The sequence below is a fragment of the Aythya fuligula genome, chromosome 4, assembly GCF_009819795.1.
Source record: "Aythya fuligula isolate bAytFul2 chromosome 4, bAytFul2.pri, whole genome shotgun sequence".
Lineage (NCBI taxonomy): Eukaryota > Metazoa > Chordata > Aves > Anseriformes > Anatidae > Aythya > Aythya fuligula.
This window is the reverse complement of record NC_045562.1, coordinates 28261093-28269974: the sequence shown is the minus strand read 5'-3', so window position 1 is coordinate 28269974 and position 8882 is coordinate 28261093.

The following is an 8882-nucleotide window of genomic DNA, read 5'->3' as shown; positions in this document are numbered from 1 at the left end:
CACAGTTTGACTGACATCTTTATGTGGCCATGCCAGCCTGAGCACAGTGCATACCCATCTGTAGTGAGTTGCTCCATCCTCCCCTTAACCTCTGCACTTCACAGCAGAGTAAGCATTTGTGTATCCAGGTGGTAAATTGGACCAGTTCCCTCATTCAAATCTCTTCTTTGTCGTTAGGTTATTATCAATCTGGATCAATGTTGCAGCTTAGTGTACTGTTCAGTATGACAAGTCATTGTGATGTGTAAGCGTGGGAAGAGAGGAAGGTGGAGATAGGGATTGCTTAATCCTGAACCCTACCTAAAAGAGGTCTGTGTGACCATTGTTTCAGTGATTGCAATACCGTCTACATGCAATGAGAATATAGATGGTCAGTGCAAAGGGCTGCAAAAACAACACAGAGACAGAGATTCTGACACCCAGGTTCACTGGGAACTTGTTGTCCAAGAAGTCTTCTATTGTTGCTTGTTTATACCATGTATAAACAGTACCTTGTGTAAGATGGTTCTGAATGTGTTGCAAAAGAATATATTCCTCACAGTTTCTGTCTAATGAAAACAGTTCTATCTGCTCTTGAATTCTGGCTACTAGGACAAAGTGGCAGAGTAGTCTGAGGTCTAATTAAATACTCCTGCTAGCAGGTACTCACACAGAAAAAGCAGCATAGCTTTCTGATTGGGTATAGGATTTTCATGAGGTTGCTGAAAGTCATCAGAAATCTCTCTGCTACTCTGAACTAAAAACACAAGTTAGAAAGGTGTTTGATGGAAAGGGGGGAGGGTTTAAGAAATCATGTAAAAATATACCTTCTGAGCAGAGAGATTTTGTTTGGTGCTTTTTTTTTTTGCCTTTTCTTTTTTTTCTTTCTTTTTTTTCCCTCCTAGTTGCAATCATAGTCATTGTACAAACAGTACTGATTTTCTAAGAAACCATGTAAGAAATCAAATGGCAATATCCAGTGCGACAGGACTAACACTAGTTTTAATAACATTTGTTTTTTTATTATGCAGCTAGTAGTATTGTATATATATTCATCAGAAACACTGATTTGTCTGTAGCTTTTTTAAAAAAATATGTTATACCATGTAAGCAAAGTACATTAGAGCAATCAGAACTCTTTCAAATTCAGCTGGCTTTAGAGTTGCAAAAGAATAATTTGTACTGTCAGCGCCTTCCCCGACAAGTTCCTCTCTAACATGGGAACCATGCTAAACTGGATTTTACTATGCAAATAATCACAAGCTTTATTTTTATTTATTTATTTTTTTTTTTTTTAATGGCCAAAACAAAATCTGTGATGTACTACAGCTTGGCCTAGAAACTGATGACTATCCTGGATTTCCTACCATAGGTTACTGTAAATAACAGAATTAAAATTTGGATTCCATGTCTCTGTGCCCTATAACTGCTCCTCAGTGCACCAGATCTGCCTCAGCTCTCCCCTTGTATTCCCATGCAAACCATTTCTGCAATACCACTGCACTTCCATGTAAATTCCACCATTATACTCCTTCCTGCGTTGCCCTGCCTGGGTTAGGCATGCAATTGTACTCACTGCCCACATAATGCTGGCCAGCTGCTTGCTGTCCAATATAGCAGACAAGAGTGAGTTTTCTATTCTTTTCCTTGTTTAGAAATTGATAGAAATGCTTTTATCAGCATAGCTCCCAATCTTCCCCAAGCTTGTTAGAGTACAGTTACACCAAGTTACTCTGACAGTCAGTGTGTCTGTAACGGTGAGTATATAAATCAAATAAAGTTTTAACAGGTCCATCCAGAAGTTTATTATAGCAAATTTGTACATCAGAGTGAAGTAAGCGGCAATACTTCAATACTTGGTTACTTGGATCTTACTTAATGGATTACTAAAAGCAATACATCACATCATGTGTTAGCATTGAAACATCTACAAAATAAGTAAAAATTATATTTCCAGTGTGTAGTGTCTTTTAAGAGATTAGTGAAATCAGATTGTATTTTTCAAGATCCTTAAAGAATTGACATTTGAGAACATTTTCTCAGGTATTGTATAACCAGAGTAAACTAAATGGAAAGCTAACACTAACTACAGCACAATAAATACAATTGCCAATAGATACAATTTAGAAACACACAGTAATTCATAGCTTGGAGATAAAAAACAGCTTCTCAGAGAGCTTTACTTAAAGAGAGAAGCAGCTCTATTCTGTGAAAAAATTTCTGAAATTGCTGTAAGTTCACAGACACAGAATGGCTGAGGTTGGAAAAGAGGCCCATCTGGTCCAAACCTCCTGCTCAGTCAGGGCCACCTAGAGCAGATTGCCCTGTGGCTTTTGAATATCTCCAAGGACGGAAACTCTGGTCAACCTGTGCTCACTCACCGTCACAGAAAAAAGAATTTATTATGTTGACAAAATCTCCTGTGTTTCAGGTTGTGCCCTTTGCTTCTTATTCTGACACTGAGCACCACTGGGAACAGCCTGGCTCCAACCTTTTCGCATGTTCCTTTCAGGTATTTGTACACTTTGATGAGATCCCCCCAAGCCTCCTTTTCTTCAGGCCGAACAGTCCCAATTCTCTCAGCATCTCCTCACAGGAAAGGTGCTCCAGTCCCTTCATCCCCTCAGTGACCCTTTGCTACACTTTCCACGTTGTGGGGAGCATGGACACTATTCCATTTGTGGCTTCACCAGTATTGAACAGAGTGGAAGGAACACCTCCATTCACCAGCTGGCAATACTTTGCCCTATGCAACCCTGGGTACCATTAGCTTTCTTTGCAGCAAGGACACATTGCTTGCTCATGTACAACTTGGAGTCCAACAGGACCCACAGGTTCTTTTCCACAAAACTGCTTTCAAGACAGTTAGCCCCAGTATGTATTGGTACACATCGTTGTTCCTGCCCAAGTGCAGGACTTCTCAATTCCCTTTGCTGAAATTCAGAAGGTTCCTGTCAGCCCGTTTCTACATCCTGTCCAGGGACCTCTGGATGGCAGCACAGCCTCCTGGCATATAAACCACTCCTCCCAATTTTGTGTCATCTGCAAACTTCCTAAGGGTGTACTCTGCCACATCATGCAGGTCATTAATGAAGGTGTTAAACAGCGTTGGATCCAGTATTGAACCCTACGGTAAACCACTAGTTTATGGCCTGCAACTAGGCTTTGTACCACTGATCTCTTTGTACCACTGACCCTCTGGGCCCAGCTGTTCAGCCAATTTTCAACCCAACTCACTGTCTGCTTATGCAGCCCATTCTCCATCAGCTTCTCTGTGAGGAAGTTATGGAAGACAGTGCTGCAAGTCTTGCTGAAGCCTAGGTAGCCAATATCCACTGCAGGCCTCCTGGCATCTTTGCTTGACTTCCTACTTCATGGGATGCACTGTTCTTGAGCCTGGAAGACATGATCCTTGAATATCAACTAGCATTCTTGGCTCACTCTTTGCTCTAGGGCCTCATCTTTTGGGACTCTTTCAAGCAGATAAATGAGCAGGAAAAGGTCTGCTCTCCACAAGTCTAGGCTTGTGATCTTTCTTTTTGCCCTTTTCCCCACTTTTAGGATTCTTCAAGGATGTCTTTGACCTCCCCATCCCCAACAAGCTCTTTCTTGTTTGTAAGTATGAGGTCCAGTAGAGAACCTCTCCTGCTTGGCTCCTCTATCACTTGTGACAGGAATTCACCATGAATGCTCTGCAGTAACCTCCTGGATTGCTTATGCCCTGTTGTGTTGTCCCTCCAGCAGATATTGAGGTGGTTAAAGTCCACCACAAGGATCAGGGCCTGTGAACATGATGCTGCTCCTAGCTGTCTGTAGAAGGCCTCATGTACTGTTTACCTGATCAAGTAGCCTATAGCTGACACTCTGGTTTGGTCTTTAATCCTCACCCATACACTCTCATTTGGCTCATCGTCCATCCCCAGGCAGAGCTCCATGCACTCCAGCTGCTATCTTATATAAAAGATATATCTTCCCCCACCTCATCTTCCCAACCTGTTCTTCCTAAAGAGACCACTTCCCTCCACTGCAGCTCTGTGGTCATAAAAACCAACTCACCACATCTACATGACAGCAACAAGTGCATGCAGACCTCTGCTTACCCACATTTATTCCCCAAGCTGCACACATCAGTGTGTGGGCACTTCAGAGAGGCACCTACGCATGCTGATTTCCCAGAAAGGATCCAGAGCTTTTTCACATAATGGTGCAACTATTTTGTTGTTTTTGTCTTTCCCTTGATTCACATCACTCTAGACCATTTTCTTGTGATTCTCTCCATTACACATCACTCCTAACTGAAACCCCTAATTACCAGGTAAGCCATCCTGATAGCAGAGAGACTTTTGCTCCACTTAATCCCATCTCTCCTGAGCAGATATTGATGATCAGCCAGGGTCCCATGGCCATAGGAGACAAAATCCTGCTGCTGACACCAGCTGCACAACCAACACAACTTGGTTTCTTCCTTCCAAACCACAGAAATATGCCCTGAATATAAGAAATGCTAATGGTTTATGACTTTTTAAAGAATATCTACAAATTGCCTAAAGTCAGCTTTTTAAAATTCTATTTTAAGTGATACTATATATACACGTATTTTACTGTGTAGTATGTAATGCTTCCCACAATAATAGAAATAATATGCTTGTCCTGCTTAAAAGAACAAATTTCTTAAAAGAACAGGTACTCACCTTATGCAATACCATTTCAGACTCAGACAGTTTGTTACCTTTGACAAATTTGTCAGATCTGAGTCAAAATTGCCAGGGAATTCACAAGCTATTGAAAGTATGCGAGTACAGGCACAAAAGGCCCACCATGTATATTGTTCTATTAAGAAAAAACAGGGTTAAATATTCATGACCCTATCCTTACCCTAGGTAATATAAGATTTATGGACCCAAAAATATCTGACAGCCTTTACAGACTGATCTCATCTACACCATAATCTTAATCTTCTCAACACTGTCAGAGGTGGTACTGCACCACTGGACTAATATGAGTGAGACTAGGCTTGGGTTCTGTATTTTCATGAAGTCACTGAGTTATTTGAATGCATTATTTCCACTACAAAAACATTAGTACTTGAATTCAAGTTTCTCTATGATGTTTTAAAGGTGTCCTTTCCTAAGTCTGAAGATAACCTCCTGTAAGTAACATTTTGCAGTGTTTTTGTTCATGATGTTTTTGCCGTGGGAACACCATGACCAGTTACATCCTCAGCCCATGCTGCAGGCTGAGATGCTTTACCACCTGGAGTGAATTTTAAGTGTCAGCTATGCTGTACAGGTGGTAGTGATATTTTTTGACAAAGTGAAAAAAGCAGCTGTAATAATAATAATAATAATAATAATAATAATAATAATAATAATAAAACAATTGTAGCAGTGACAATCTATTAAGTATGTATGCTTGCTGAGAACCAAAACTACATTCAGAATTGCTAGTGCCCTCTTCAATTTTCTGAGAAGGAAATTGTTGTAAATTAGCAAGCCAGACAGTTTAGCAGAGACATTCAACTTGTAACGAAGTCAAGCAAATGCACCACAGCAAAACTCACAGAATCTAAGGGGATAACCTTACCATAAGTACCAGCTAAAGGTGACTTTTTGGTGTATCCCTTGGAATTATATGGCAGCCCATGGCATCGTGTCTCTGCTTAGTCCACTTTTTTATGGCCTGCTGCCCTCTCTAGGAAATAGATGTTCAGACATTTTCTGCTCCTCGGTGTCACTTGAAACAAGGACCTTACCTGAAGCTTGCTTGCTGAAGTCAACAGGAGGCTTTCCATTAACCTTGCAGTGCTACAAGGCAGGCTTTAAGGCTCTTATTTTAGCACCTGCCTAATTATAAGCACATGAACATTGTAACTGTGCCAACGTGACCACCCCTGTGCCCAAAATCATAATAAATCAAGACCCAAGCGAAGAGCCTCAAACATTGCAGTTATAATAATAATGGGGCAAAAAAAGTCAGAAAAGATATTCCAGTCTAATCTATTAAATCTATTAAATGTACAACATTTACTAGTCTTAAAGAAAAAAAGTGAACACTCTTGCTTATATATCTAAATACATTGCAGACAATGAGAAGCTTGTAGGCAATCGTGAAGGCCATAAGTAAGGAGACAAGTTACGTTACCCGTTGTTTCCTAGTAACTAGCTGTCTCTAGAGGCTGGTCACCAACAGGGAACACTAGATACATGGACTCAGCTGACATTTAAATTATGTGAATTAAAACTGCAACCCCCTTCCCTCCCTTAAAAAAAAAGGTGAATAACAGCATGCAACAAATTCATTTTCTACTTTTCCACCCCCTGAAACATCATCACATTGCCAGTCACATTCCTGCAAATCCTGCATAGCCTTTCACCCATATGCTCAAGCACACATAGAACAGGATCTTGCAAGAATATCTTTTTACAGAGGGCTTTTATTAAGAAACAATATAAATAGCATAATAAAAATGACATAGCTTGTGGGGGAAAAAAAAAAAAAAAAAAAGATTGCAGAGTGAAAAACAGCAGCACAATATCAGTAGTAACATAAACCAAGAAAGACAAGGAGAGCTTTGATCAGGTTACTTCTCCTGCCATAAACAAATGTTCTCCATTTTATGCAGAAGTGAAGGAAAATGGACCCATGTGCTGTGGGTGGGTGCGATGAAAAGCTGTTCTTTTTTGATTGTGCCAAAAACATTTTGTTTCCTTCATCTAAAAAAAAAAAGATCTAGATTAATCTAAGATGAAGAATCTTAAAATACATTTTCAGAGTCATTTGTAAAGCTCCATATCCCTTTTTTTGTAGACAGAGGCGGAGAACCTATTAATCTTACATGACCTTTTGACCACTATTTTGCCTTGAAAACATTTACATATCCATCTATTAACTCTGAATATAAATATATGTTTGAGTCTACCTTTAAATCTTTTTTGTATATATCTGAGAGAATGCATCAAGGCTTCATCTAGACCTGTTGTTTTTTTACTCTTTTTTAAACTATCTATTTCCTTGTATATATGAAAGTTAGTGTAATTTTTGTCAAGTTATTTAACTGTGGGAGCCTCCTCAGTGCAGTTTTCTCAAAAACCTCTGCCTCTGGTGCAAGTTTCTTGTGACAAAGCCTAATCTATGTTAGGAAACCAGATCACCAACCCATATCTTTGGGAACCATGAGACAGAACTCAGTGCTGTCAGCTTTGCTGTAATGAGCAGGATATCCTATATGGACATAATTCCAACCTACACAGGTTTTGCAAATTATAGAATTATATGGAGTACAAATTATGAGAAACTTGCCTACAAGAAACTTGCTAAAAGAATTTTAGAGGAAGAAAATGTTTGAAACTTAGTTCATGCTTGAAGCAATGTCCTTTACCGTATGCTTGGCACTTTACGTATGCTTGGGCATTTTACGAAACCAGAGCACAAATTCCTGGGACTTCCTCAGAAAGCACCTTCTAAGGGTGTGAGGTATGAGCTGGCATGAGGAATACCATGGAGCGTGGAGGAAGGGAGGCAATATTCACTAGTCTCGTGTTGGTCCTGGAAGCTGTCTGTCCCTCAGCTGTCTGTATGGGTAACAGAGAGAAAGACATTTTGGTAGCAGCATAGCACCGGTTAGAGCAGATGTGTCTGCCCTTGAGTAGCCACTGAAGGAAGCTAGGAAAACTACCATCCTCCAGCTAAAGCTAGTCTTTGTGAATGCTCTCCTTAATCTTAAAAATATCACCTTCAATTAGACCATTAGCACGGTTTAGCATTGGCAGAAATACTGTATAAGCGTTATTTTGCGCCACAGGCAAATTCAAGTATAAGAGACTAAAGCTGGTCATATGTTTTCACTCTCTTAGGTGTAATCCTCAAACATTTGATATTCTCCAAAACAGGAACGGAAGAAAATAATTTAATTTCATATCAACAGTAGTAACAACTCAGGGAGGCAAATACCACATTTTAAATAACACAGGAATTAAGACAACATGGTAGAGCCTGGATACGTATACATCCTTCAGCTGAAGTTTGTCAGCAAATCTTATTGTTTAGTTATAGTTATTATTTCTCCACTCTTTCTCCGCAACTGAAACAGTTAAACCTGTTGCAGACAGAAGCATTATTTAAGTTCACTCTTCCTACTGTAATTTATGCTTTAAAAATAAAAACAGAAAAAATACAATTTCCTTAATGTCTTCATTCTCTATGTATTGATTAAATTCCTTAATGAAGAATCTAGGAAGAGTTGAACCAAAGCCTCAAATTGAAGTATTGACAGGCACTGGACTACAGAAAGAAAAAAAAAAAAAAAAGAAAAAAAAAAAAAAAGAGAGAGAGAGAGAAATTGCCAAGAAAAACCATATGCCACTAATTCACTAATTTATTTCTGTATTAATCTGAAATCCAAAAAAGAATGTGAATGCCAACAGTTCACTGTTATTCAGTAGAGTGCTTAGGCAAATGATTACCTTTAAGCGAATTCTCCGGTTTCACTGATCTCAGTACCTAAAGTAAGAATCAGAATTGGATGAAGAGGGCTGGATTTACACGTATGCTGATTTGCAGTCTGAGTATAAATCAGTATCAAATTTTGCCTTAGAGAGACATTAATAATAGCTGGTACAGTATTGCAAGACAGCAGTCAGGAAAAATGAACCCTTAGCCCTCCACACCTTCATCAGAGATGAAACGCAGTCAGAATCAGCTCAAGTGACCTGAGGGTCCAGTCACATTAATTCCTTTTCTTGGTTTAGAACTGATTTTTAAAAGAGGTGGGAGGAAAAAAAAAATAGGGACAGGGACTGATTTTTCACATCCATCTTTTTCCTAGCCCACCAAAAGCAGATATTAATGTAAATTATTCACCTCTTCCTATTGCTTTTTTTTTAAATAAAAAAATGAAAATATGA